General features: G+C 47.6%; 1 protein-coding gene across 1 annotated transcript in view; it reads left to right on the plus strand.

Annotated features, from left to right (window-relative positions):
• Nucleotides 1-121: 121 nt before the first annotated feature.
• Nucleotides 122-12,950, plus strand: part of LOC118319679 (bifunctional heparan sulfate N-deacetylase/N-sulfotransferase 1) — a 38,372-nt gene continuing 25,543 nt past the window's right edge. The window contains exon 1 of the mRNA XM_035650237.2: nt 122-331. The gene's annotated coding sequence lies outside the window, so the exon portion shown is untranslated. The remainder of the gene's footprint in view (nt 332-12,950) is intronic.

The raw sequence follows: 12,950 nt of genomic DNA on the forward strand, positions 1-12,950 counted from the left end.
AATAATCTTTCATATAGGACTAAGGCAATCTGCACAAAAAAACGTGTAGTGGGCATGGTATGCGCATATCAGAATGTCAATGTGCGGTGCTGGCGCCTCCTGTCGACAGTTATGGGCCACTGCAGGTGCACGGCGCTGCAGAAAGAGAGGGGCATTCTCACATTTCTCTGTTTCTCCCAGTCGAGTCCACGGTGCCGCTTCCACATCACGGCCGACAGCAAACCGAGACGACGACGGCGACGACATGCGCTCAGTGGGCTTCGACCCCGCATCCAACCCGGCCGGCCCGCGTTGTCCCGAATCCACCTAGACACGCACACAAACACACAAGGTGAGTGCACCGACGGAACAACACGAGTCTCGCCGCGGTTTCTCCCTCGCACGGCTCGGCGCAGCGGCCGAGGGAGCCCCGCCGCTCGGTCTCCCAGGCCCGGCTAGGGAACGCTGTCTGGCGCAGACGCAAGGCCAGTTTCTCGGGCCGACTCTCGCCGCCCGGATGGGTAAAAAACATGAAGCCCAGACGAGACGGCGGGGGCTCGGCGCAGCGCTCGGCTCGTCCCGTACGGCGGCGGCGGCGGCGGCGGAACGAGGCGGCTAGCGGTGCCGCCGGAGCGGGTCACGTCGAAGTTTGCGCTCGGGACAGAGCCGCGCTGTGTCCGGCCGCTCGGCTCGGCGGGTCAACATCGGAATGCCGCCTCTATCCAGCCGGGTCCCGTAGTTCAGCCCCCCGGCACCAGCGGCGAGCAACTTGTTCGTGTAACTTTGCAGCGGCTGCGACGTGTTGTCGGATCAGCGCGGAGAGGCTCGCCTCAAGTTAGCGTCGACAGTTCGCCAACGCCGTGGCGATGTGCCCACTCATGTTCCCTCCGCCGGCTCTCTGGCGATGATGAGGCCGAACGATCTCTCTGGGCAAATTATAATTAAAAGGTCGATGCGACTGTCTGCCACCTAACGTAAGAAGCGGTGCACTCGACTGCAGACCCCCACGGGGGCGACCCCCAGCGCCTCGACATGACTCGGTCCCAATGATGAGGAGCAGTGAGTACATGCAGTGTTGTGACAGACGACAGATCTGTGATGCAGGAATCCTCTGCGCGATCTGTCCAAAGAATCCCGTTCTAACCATTTCAACAACAACAACAACAAAACTTTCATTCTTTCATTTGCTCCATCATTCTCCCTATTTTGAAAAAAACCCAACAGTTATTATGCCAGTTAAGATGGCACTGTGTTAAACAGATGCATGGAGTTTCAATAGTTCTAATAGTTTCAATGTGTTGTTGATGTCATTATGTCATTGGTGGCCGCTGCACAATGCACCAGATCTGTCTCTACTGTGTGGAGCTGCCCTGTGGTTTAAGATGGAGCAAATGTCTGCCTCCTCCGAGATAACTGCACCTATTAAATGTTATAAACAGTGGACCTGGTCTGGGAGGGAGGGGGGGAGAGAAGAGGAAAGGGGGGCAGTCCAGACCTGCCTGAAATCTGTTGCCTTGGGGTGAACACGCGTGCCAGCGTGCACCTATGTGAGTAAGACGTTACTCGAGGAGAATGACTCACGCTCTGAATGAAGTTGGCAAAGTCATAAGGACTTTCATTGCGCCTCGCCTCGGCTGCACAAGACCGTCTTGTAACTGAAAAGTGCCGTCCTTCTGGTTTTCTGTATCATGAGATTAATTTCAACAGAGCTTTGCTTTTTTTTTTTGCTGTTCCTAAGCCATGTGTTGTTTATCACATGTTCCACCCTGCATTAGCGCACACACACACACACACACACACACACACACACACACACACATTTTTAGGGCTTATTCCATTTGCAGATTTGATTAAAAAGGGTGTGCTTGCTGTCATTTGTGTGTCACATTTGTGGAGAGCCGAACCTTAGGTCCAGTTTTATTTATCCATGCCAACTGTTTGTCTGGTTGTTCTAACCCACCATCTGACTGCTCCCGCTGGCTGCCAAGCATGCTGTGATCTAGCGCTTTCAGTCGACGAAGGCTGCCACTGCTGCCGCAGCCATTTGATCATACATCAGCATCTCAACACTTAGATATGCCCGTTAAATGCCGGCGACTGCGTTACAATGCTCACACATAGAGGTAGATAAAATGCTGTATGGGTGCGACAGCATATGACAGATCACGTCAACGAGCGCGCAGCGTTTGGCCGTTTATCAGAATGAGACCTGTTCGCAGACAATTCATCATTTTTTAGGGTTTTTAGGCCGGAGTGGGGAAGAGTGAGGGAAACGTGTTGTTGCCGGCCGTTGCTCTGACTGCTTTATTACTACACATCTCCACAGAGGAGGATGTGAATTTTACTGGTCTGCAGTAACTATACCATCACACCTAATGCCACACAAGGTAACTATTGGGGAACTGCAGTGGTAAACACGTCAGCCCTTTCATTTTTCCACGTCAGTGCCCCTTGTCGTCACACTCTGTAAGTGCATGTTCATGAAGTGGGACCTCTCTTTAGAATGGGGCTGAAACCAGGCATCTTTCCAAAATCCAAGCCCCCTTCCCCGTACCCTCTCTGCTGGGTATAAGCACTGCTTTGTGACACAGTTCTGCTCCCCATGGTTCTTCTCATTCACATCCTACTACAAAACCACTGGTTACACTAGATACTGGAATCTACAATTGGATGTGTACCCAAAATAGCCTGCTGTTTGGCCGACAAACTCAGCTGTTTCCTCATGAAATCAGGTTCTCTGGATTCATATGCCAGAATGCAAGAGGCATATTGTACCAGCGTAGCCCGTTTAGTATTGAGTTTGTATTGAGGAACCGTTTTCTGCCTGGAATGTGGCTGTGGCATTTTCTGGCTTAGGCTGTGCTATCGTGAGGGATATTGGAGAGCAGGAGTAGAGTAAATACATTTTAAACAGCACAGCACAGCTGAGTATTAGCAAATTATCCGATAGCATCTGTAATCCTCGGGAAAACCTGGAGAGTTGTTTTTGAATAGTGCTAGCCTCCATCAGATAGTTGGCAGGCACCGGGGGTGTCCACATGTGTGACTGGCTGGCTAGGCTAGCGGCTCGGCTGAATGCTACAGTATGCAGGCAGATCAGATTACTGAACGATTAGCCATGGCCTCCTATCCCCAGCCCAGGGAAATGATTTTCCACTGTCATAATTCCCAAGACTGAATTACGCAGGCCAGTGACTCAGAGATACTCAATACTACAGCCCTGAGTACTGTTTGCCAGGACTGTTGCTCTCTGGAGAGGGGAGAGAGGACCAAATCGTTTTCAATTTGAATTTCTGGTTGAGCATTGGTGCTTACTCTCAAGCATGGAAGGCAGTATGACCGAGCATCAACATTGCTCGGGGCGAAGGATAGCGTTTAATGTGATCCTGACACTTAAGCTGGGACTTTGACGTGAAAGCGGCAGTCCGACAGCTGCGGGAACAGTCACGAAACTCTAAACTGTCCCTCACATGTCCTTCTATTGTGAGATGTACATCAAAAATGAGAGCACATGTTAGATGGGCAATGAGGCGGTGTAAATCAAGCAGGCCTCTAGTGGAATTTTGCTGAATGGAAAGATAGACGAAGAGAGAGGGCGAGGGGTGGTGGTTGTGGTGGGTGGGACAGGCTATAGCTGGTGGAGGTAGGACCATGTTTCCAAGGTGCTTACACCCTGAGGCAGGAATCTGATACATTCCAGAGGCTCCTGTATCCAGACGAATAATGGTGACTAGGGTGTAGTGTTTCATCAGGTGACACATGATTGGAGCAAGTGCTGGGAAAGTAAGAGCTATGTCATAGGCTCAGAGGTAGCCAGCTCTGGTTGCCTGGAGGGATCGGGAAGTATGCGAGAAGAGCTGGACGGGTTATGTGAGATATGGATTTATCCATAGTAGAAGACAGCCCCCCCCCATCAAGACACAGACATTTACATCATTTTAGGCATGTAGGTGAAAAGTACAACGAATGGTGCAGTAGAAAAACCTTTGATACGTTATACTCCATGGTACTCTGATTAGGCCCACATTGGGATTGGCACTTGAATAACTAAAAAAGTCATTAGATCCTGCCTGGCTTGTCTTCAGGCGAGTTGTGACATGAAGCCCATTTCTTGGCGCATGAGCTTCTGAGAAGTGTGTGACATTGTCCTTCACTGCCCCTGAGATTTAACAGATTCGCCTGGTTCCAGAACAACACCGGCGATTATACAGTATCAGCAGCGCAATCTATGGGTTTAATTTTCCTCTCGGAGACGAGTGTTCAACCCCAGGTATGTCCTCCCCAGTTCCTGAGCTAAAAGATATTTATACTGCCGCGCCACAGAAAAATACCCTGTTTTATTTAGTGGTCAAAAAACAAGCTGTCGGGTGTTAATGGACTTCACCTCAGCCACTCCAGCGGACCCTCGGGGTACAGCACGCTCATACACTCGGCGAGGGAGCTCTCAGCCCTGGTCCGTTAATGAAGCCATTTTCAGAGATGGAGAGATGCAATAATGGGAACGCACCACTTCACTGCGGGATATTCTAACCCCGTCCTCATCATAAGTGCTATCAGTCATCAGATATTTAGATTTTTTTTATCAATCTCCTTTGTCCATTTAGCCATTCAGAAGCCTCTGATTCAGACTTAAGTTAGAGATGTGTGTGTGTGTGTGTGTGTGTGTGTGTGTGTGTGTGTGTGTGTGTGTGTGTGTGTGTGTGTGTGTGTGTGTGTGTGTGTGTGTGTGTGTGTGTGTGTGTGTGTGTGTGTGTGTGTGTGTGTGTGTGTGTGTGTGTGTGTGTGTGTTTGCTGCATTGGTGCTGCATTGAGACATGTATCGTGTTTGTACTGAGAAACTTGTGCATGTTGTATCAGGGTCAGAGTTTTCCGCTATTCCTGGAAAAAAAAGAACGCTGTGATGAAGGCTGTTCTGCCAGCCTACGTGTAAATGTTACTGTCAATCTGTTGAGATGTTCAACATTAGCCTGGCATCACTGGATCTATGGCTTGGTGCTAAGAGCTCTCTACAAGCATGGAGGGCAGACAGGTGGTGGAGAGGTGGGCTCTGTGTGTTTACCCAGTTGTCTGGTGGCCTCCGCTGGGTCTGATTGCACCTCAGATAAATGCTCTGCAACTGCTGTAGAACTGATCTGTGTACACCCTCACACATGCATGCCTCAAGTTGTATACCGTGTTGTAGTGCAGACAAACAACGACAAATTCATCCGCTTTGCACATGCATTTGAATTGCAAATATTTGAAACATTTCAATATTTGAACTGATACTTTGAGACATAAGAAAACAATAATTACAAAAGAATCACTTATTATTATCAGCATCATATGAACAATGATCAAGCTATAGGCTCGGTAAACGGTCGATAAGGTACATGATATCCCAAGGTTATTATGTAAAACATTATTTTACTAAAACAGCATTAGAGAGGTGGTGATTCCAGTTTCTAGTCATTTAGAGGCTGCATTTTGTTGCGCTGTCGAACACTGAAATGTGTGTGTGTGTTTGTGTGTGTGTGTGACGGTAGACTGCACTTCATATAATGTAATACCATAGCACCACAAAAGCCTTGAATAATGGTTTTAAAGTCCTGATGAGGGGGTCTATTAGATTTGCGTTAGTTAAATGTAACTGACTATTAACAGTGTGGTCGGCGTCTTTATCTTATCAACAGCGGCCCTTGCTTGTTGGACTCTTCCTCCTGGTGCTTAAACAAGATCCCAGCTGTAAACCTGACGCCGTCAGGAAACCCATGTTCAGTGTTTACCAGCTAAAGGTTGTGTTTGCAGCGCATGTCGTGACCGGCAGTGATATATTGAGGAGAGCGAGGAGTGAACACATAAGGTCACATAGATGTTCCAGCTTTTCTTTATTTGCTCATGATGGTGGAGACGTTTGCCATCCAGGACAACAGTTTTAAAACAGGCATGTCTGTGACACGCACGTCTTGTTCGGGCCGGGGCGTTACGGCCTCCCACCAGGAAAGCAGAGCTGAGCAAACTTTAGCAGGGGCATCTGGTGCCCAGTGCCCCTGTTCTCTACTCTCTACCCTCCCTCCCCTGTCTCTCAGTCGCAGAGTAGACCAGGGCATCACACTGCACCACACCACAGTCATCTGGTGTCCAGTTGGCTCCCATCTGTGAGCGCATTTGGCTTCAGTGCAAACAAAGACATTGTGGCATGTGAGCGTCCACAACATCTAAACAGCTCAGCCATGCTATCTGACTTAATCTTTGCGTGGAAACTATGAGTGCATTGCCAGGGTTCTGGGTCATCTCCATTTCAATTCATTAAATTATATCGAGGCATTGTGAATCCACCGTAGCAAACTGACCACAGCTGACGGCGTACCTCTTCTCCATTTTGAATTGCCGGGGTAGAAAGAACTGTAATGGTGCTGACCCGAGGTTTAGCTGCTGGCAGCTCGGAGTGTATCCCCTCCAGTGATCCGAGGAGGTGCCTTGCTTGCCCAGCCTGCTGTCTCTCATCCGTCCTGGGTGTGTGTGTGTGTGTGTGTGTGTGTGTGTGTGTGTGTGTGTGTGTGTGTGTGTGTGTGTGTGTGTGTGTGTGTGTGTGTGTGTGTGTGTGTGTGTGTGTGTGTGTGTGTGTGTGTGTGTGTGTGTGTGTGTGTGTGTGTGTGTGTGTGTGTGTGTGTGTGTGTGTGTGTGTGTGTGCGCCTGTGTGTGCGCCCGTGTGTGCGCCCGTGTGTGCGCCCGTGTGTGTGCCCGTGTGTGCCCGTGCCTGTCCCTGCCTGTGCAGGACAGGTGTTGGCAACCCGGAGGTCAGTTCAAACGCAGCTGGGGCACCTAGACAGGAGGATGGCTGGAGACTGCAAATGACAGCAGGATGAATAAGCTTTGTTTTGCCAGGTCTTGGCCAGTTTTATTCAGAGGGCGGGTGCCGCTTCAAACGGGGTCAGTTGTGACGGTCAGGTGGTGTAACGGCTGGCTGCTCTCACTGGGACGCGCTACAGGCACAAGCATTTCGGTCCATACAGAGAAGCTCGGAGTTTGTTTGGGTAAAAGAAGCAAAACTAAAGGAGCCATAGTGGGATGTGCGAGCCTGCAAACACAAACAACACCCTGCCCCCTCCGTGCAGTGTTAAGTGGCCGGATATGTTTGGTGAATGGGACACAGGTGTCTGGCCCGCTCTGTGTGCCTGGCCAGAGGTCCATGTTTGTTTTCTCTCCGTGATGGCCCCCAACTCTCCTGCTGTAGCTCGACCAGAGGTCATTGGTTCTCAATGGGCCGGGTTGAAAGCCCCCCCCCCCCCCCCCCCCCCCCTTTTCTTTTTTCTTTCTCTTCTACTCTGGGCCTGAGCAGTGGGTGAATTTGAGTCAGTCCTGACTTAATCTAATAATGAAATTCGAGAAATCCCACAACACAATGTTGAGGCTACACATTGAGCGAGCCTGATGCTTTTTCGATTCCTCTTTCTTCATTTATTCTTGCCTTTATCCCTCTGCTCCCTCTGATCTACCTCAGCAGCGCAGGCGTTTGAAGTTGTCAAGTCTCTGGCTTTACTGTTGAGTCCTCAAAGTGCTTATGTGACAGGTAGAGAAGAGCTGGAGGGGAGTAATGCGACTCCCACATAGTCCATATGCCTTCCCAGTCTCCATCCTCTACACACCCTTGTCTCCCACTTGCCTCCTGCACACAGGCCTGGTCTCTGTGCTGATGTCACTCTGCTGAGCTCCTCTTTGTTGACTAACAGCCCAAAGGTGCGCTTTGGGCTCCGAGGAAGACTCGCACACTGCTACCACCACCCCATACTGTGTCTCCTCAGGGAGTCCAGCCTGGTGAGGTAATGGGTTGTTAACCCCTCAGCTACCGCCATGTTTGGACGTCGTACTGGCAGCAGTGGCTGCTATGAGTTCCCTAATCTGATTGTTTAGTAACCCCGCGGCCTCCCCAGATGGCCAAGCCTCCAAGCCGGTTTATGATAACCATACAGTTAATATCTGGCGTATATAACGCCGCCCTCCCTCCCCATATACTGCTCCCCCCAAACTCGGCTCTCATTTCTGCCCGCCACCCCCTGTGCCATTGTCTCTGACGCCTTCCCCGTGAGTGCTCTGTTTTATTTCTTTATTTCGCTCAGTTTTTAAAAAATTCCAGAATCCATTTCTTTTGCCCCCAGGCACAAAGGGTGATGGCTAGAGACGGTGGAGCAAATTAAATTTGGTCTCCGTCTTTCGCACCCCTCGGACACAGGCACGACAGAACAGTAGAAGGACGACGGGAGCAAAGAAAGCTGGGGGGAAAAGCCCATTTCCCATGAATTACTGTCTCTTTCCTCAGGGTCTATCGCAGAGTAACACCAACACCTCTATTGCTTTTTCCCCCTCTTTTTAATTTTCTTTTTCTTGCTTTTTCCCCCCGTCTCGCTATCACTGCTGCTATTTCTTCTCAAGCAGTCTAACCTGAAGGTCTCTTTGCTCTTTCTCCCACTGCTAACACAGTCTGACCCAGTTTATTAGTTTGGTTCTAGTGAATCATTAATCAAGGTTATCTAACTGTTCCTGTAATGATTCCGCTGTGACTCGCGTGTCAGTGCCTCTGTGTGTTCCTAACTGATCAAGCCGTACCCTCATGCTTCTTGATCTACACATTTGTACGCTGTTAAAAAAAAAAGAAAAAGCATTGTCCCTCAAGCTAGACTATATGTTTAATAGGTGTGCGGTGCACTGTAATATGTCATTGTGTCAGAGCACAATACGTGGACTAAGTGCACTGAATGTAAATTAATCTTGTGGGATGGCAGCAGCTGAAAAGAGTGTGGTTTTGGGGAGAGGAGGGGAGCAAAGGGAGGGACAGAAGGAGGGCTAATAGTGGCGACAGAGAGGAGAGGGAGAGAAAAGGGCATGTGAGGAGGAGGTGGAGGGATGTGGGATGTAGTCATCGCCAGGCCCATTCATCATGCAATGCCTGCTGGGATGCGCCGGGGTCAGTCCCGCACAACACAATTACAGCCTGTTCTAGTGTGTTGTGCTCGACTCCTCAGTGTTCCGACTATGTTCTGTTGTCTTTTGTTAGATTTCCTCTGTTCTAGCTCTCTTGTTTTCCACTTTGCGTGGTTTTCTTGTCTGCTCTGCTCTGTGCGCTTCTGTTTAGTGGCAGATTCCTCATCCGTCTGTTTCTTCCCTTCTTCTTGTGCTTTACATATTTTTGAACTTGCAGCTCAAGCTATCAGAAAACGATCAGCTGAAGTTCTTTGAGCAAAACATCTCAATTAGCTGAACATTTAATTTCTTTCTTTCAGTCATTAAATCGCTACTTTCTTTTTTTTCCTTCTTTTTTTCCCAATTAATTGCTGCATTTTTTCACTCGTGCTGGAGCTGCTTGCCAGACTCTTTCATCCACATCTGAATCGCAGCCTGTAGCTTGATTCCTGTGATTGACAGGCCTGGTAAGCATGGGGTTGTGAGATGCTCGTAAGCATGTTGTTTACCCTGCCTGCCTGACAGGCCTCTATGAGCCTACAGATGTTTCCAGAAAGCTGTAGATATCTGCTGTGTGCTCTAAAGTCAGTTGACAGCATATCCGATCTCTAGGATATCCCTGTCTTCCTGTCCGTGTCTGTTCTTCATGCAGTGAAAAAAGAGTTTTCCCTGTGAGGGGACCTTTTTTTAGGGTGGTCTAAAGGTTTAAATGAAAACACAGGGACTCGGCAACATCAACTTTTGAAGGCTGATCCAGATCTGTTCGACACCATCACAGTACATGGCAGCACTTGATGTTGTTAGTGTGCTGTCTCGTTCTGTCTCTTACATATTTGGTGCTTTAAAAAACAAACTTTATATTAAAGGACACATATTGTGCTCTTTTTTAGTTTTTCCCTTTCCTCTGGTGTGTTACATAGGTTATGTAAAAGGTCTGAAAAGTTAAAAAGGCCTAAGTCTGCGTTGAAGGAAGCTCATCTCCCAGACAGAAAACCTACATCAGTAGTCCGGCTGATGCTTCTGTACCGCCGTGATGTCACAAAGTGCATGGCACGCCCGGCGGCTAGGCTGGCACGCCCCCAAACAAAGTTTGTGTTAGGGCGTGGTTTAATATTTTTTGCAACAAATTAAATCTTTAATGAATAAGCTGGAACTTGCAAATTTGAACATGTCTAGCAAGTTTGGCAATTTTGCCAACTAATCATGACTAATGTTATCAACTAATCGTTTAAGCTGCTAATACACTGATGCAAACAAAAACACTAAATATTAACAGATCAGACTGAGTTGCTGTCCAGTGTAGTTTATGTCTCGTCGATGAGTGAGTTATAACAAGTTTCACTTCAGTGTTTGTGTTTAATTATGAGGCTGCTCTCTGTTTTAGATTTAAATGACAAATAATAGCTTTTTTAATTAATGACGTCGTTAGTGCAACTGGTCATGTTTTGTAATATATCATGTTGATTATGGTGGAACATTGTGCATCTGTTTTGAAGATTTGATTCCAAGCCTCATATGTAATTTTTAAGATTAACCTGCCCAAAAAAAATCTATTCCATGAAGTGACAAATACTTGCTGTTCTTCTAGAAATGCATTCTTGGCATAAACAAGCTGTTTATTAAACAGCATAAGGGACCACGGAAATTGTGGATTTTTCTCAGATTGTGTGTCAGACCACTGGTGTGTTCGCTGCACAAAATAATTTCCAGGAGTTGCTGAAGGATTTCTCGTAACAAAAAGGGACGTCTCCTTCACCCTAAGGCTGCAGAAGTTCACTTGCTCACTGAGCCTGCACTGGGTGGTGACTTGGCTGACGAGAACTAATGGGAAGCCCCAAGATTGACTGAAAGAATGACAAATCATGGCCAGAAAATGCAACAGCTTAAAGTACAGAGCATCTGGAATTGATTTGAAACAATGGGTTGTCTTCAGCAGGCTCCGTGTCAATCTGTACAGATGCCTCTCTCCCGACTTCTTCAGTTTCAGCCACCCGGGACGACTTGTGGAGAAGGTTGTTGACATGAAAGGATTGACGTGGCGTTCTTCAATTTGATATTCACCTTAAAGCTCATCACTTATTCTGATTATGAGCACAATTTTGAGGATTTCTCAGACTGCCACCCCTGAACCTGACAGGGTAAAGTCATATCCTCATTCCGCTCTTGTCGCCTGTGGGTATTAATGCCTAATGAGGTTGAATTTTTAATGAGTGACAAATCTAACTCTCATATGCCCTACAAAGGTTATCGGTACTTTGTAAAATTTTATGAAAAATATGTATTTATAATGGGAAATGTAACATAGATGAGTTATCACCAAGGACAAACCCATCCTTGAGTAAAACCATGAATAGAAAAAGAGTCTGACTTTGAATTGATCGTGGCCTTTGAGGCCTCCTTTTACAACATCTACTTCCAACAATAAACCCGGCCACAGTGTATTATCTAGGACAACTTCTAACCACATCCCATGGCGACAGTCTAGGTTGCTATGTACACCTGCTCAGCGTCTCCCCAACCTGCCGACCGCAGCCTGTCTGTCGGCAAGGTGCGTCTTTTGTGTGCCCTAAATGCAGCCGGGGAGATGTGACAACATTCCTCACATTTCACTCTTCACCTAATTGTGTTGATGTGGAGGTTGATAATGGTGTTGTGGCGGTTAATCTTCCCAGTGAGAGGAAATGGCGGAGTCATCGAGGGATACGACACAGCTAATTAGACTTGTGCACGCTTCCACGTCTGAGGGGAGAGGTGGGGGTGAAGCGAGAGGGAAGGAAGTAGTTTATAAAAAATGAAAAGAGCTGAGTTTTTTTTATCGATTGAATTAATTCTGAAAGTTACTTCAAAAACATTAATAAGTGGCATATTCTTTGAATTTCGTGTCGCCTGATGACAACATCCACTTTCCTGTGAGAGACAACTGGGGGGAAAACCTCAACATTCATTACTGCCTGACATTTCACCATCTCGGAGAGTCTGAAATTAAAGTAATTTGAAGTTGCACACAAAGCAAATGGCCTACTGATACAATAATGCTGCTTTTGACTCCATCCTCCCCCGAGGAAAGCTGTTAGTAGGTTTGACTGATTAGGGCCTGAAGCCACTGGCTCTCAATTAGACTGTAGACAAAGCTTCAGCCCTTTCTACGGGAAAATCAAAAGTAATGAATTAGTGATAAAGGTTTTAAAGACAACACCATTAGAGGGAGGAGGTGGGCCGGAGAAGGCGGACTGCTTTAACTTGAAATTTGCAGAGTAGCAAAGAGTCTATAGAGTAAAAATGTAAAATGCTTTGGATTTTCTCCTTTACTCTTCTTCGTCTCTCTATCCCCCTCTGGCAAACAGCGACAGAAATATTAACCTCATCTCTGCTGCGGTGTCCTCGTGTGACCTGAAAGTTGTCTCTTGTGAGATGAGTGGTCAAACTGTTCTGCTGCTCAGGGTCTCGAGCCTCGCGGGAGCGTGTAATGCATTATGACTCCATCGCTCAGGGGTGGGTAGATCAAATAATATATTAACATTATGTTGCGAGCTGTCACACGCCACTTGGGTTAAGAAGTACTATGCCAGCAGAAATTTCTGCAGTCACTCTGTTTTTTTGTGTGGTTTTTTTAAGGCTGCCCGAAGCCTTGTTTGATTTTGTGTTTAATTCTGACCTATTGCCAAAGATATTCATAAGTGCTCCTTCCATGGTATTGACCAGCATTAGCACACATTGACCACCGCCCAGCCTGCCTGCATCCTTTTCCGCTAGTGGAGGGAGCTCAGTGCTGTCACCTGAGGGATAGATTGAGTGGTCGAAACCGAGGCATGCAGGGCAGACACGGATCCTCCGTTGGTTCAGCTGTTGTGCCCTATGCAGACAGGGTGGGCACAGCATGTCTCCGTCTCTGTTATTGGAGGAGTCGTAAAGCCGGGCAAGCTATTTACTGTTTGCGAGGAGCCTTTTATGCCTGTGTACTTTGGAATATCATGGTGGTCCTTTAGCAGGGGTGATTTTATTTTACTTTCTATTAATTCATATGCATTGCT

The sequence above is a fragment of the Scophthalmus maximus genome, chromosome 9 (genome assembly GCF_022379125.1).
Source record: "Scophthalmus maximus strain ysfricsl-2021 chromosome 9, ASM2237912v1, whole genome shotgun sequence".
Classification (NCBI taxonomy): Eukaryota; Metazoa; Chordata; class Actinopteri; order Pleuronectiformes; family Scophthalmidae; genus Scophthalmus; species Scophthalmus maximus.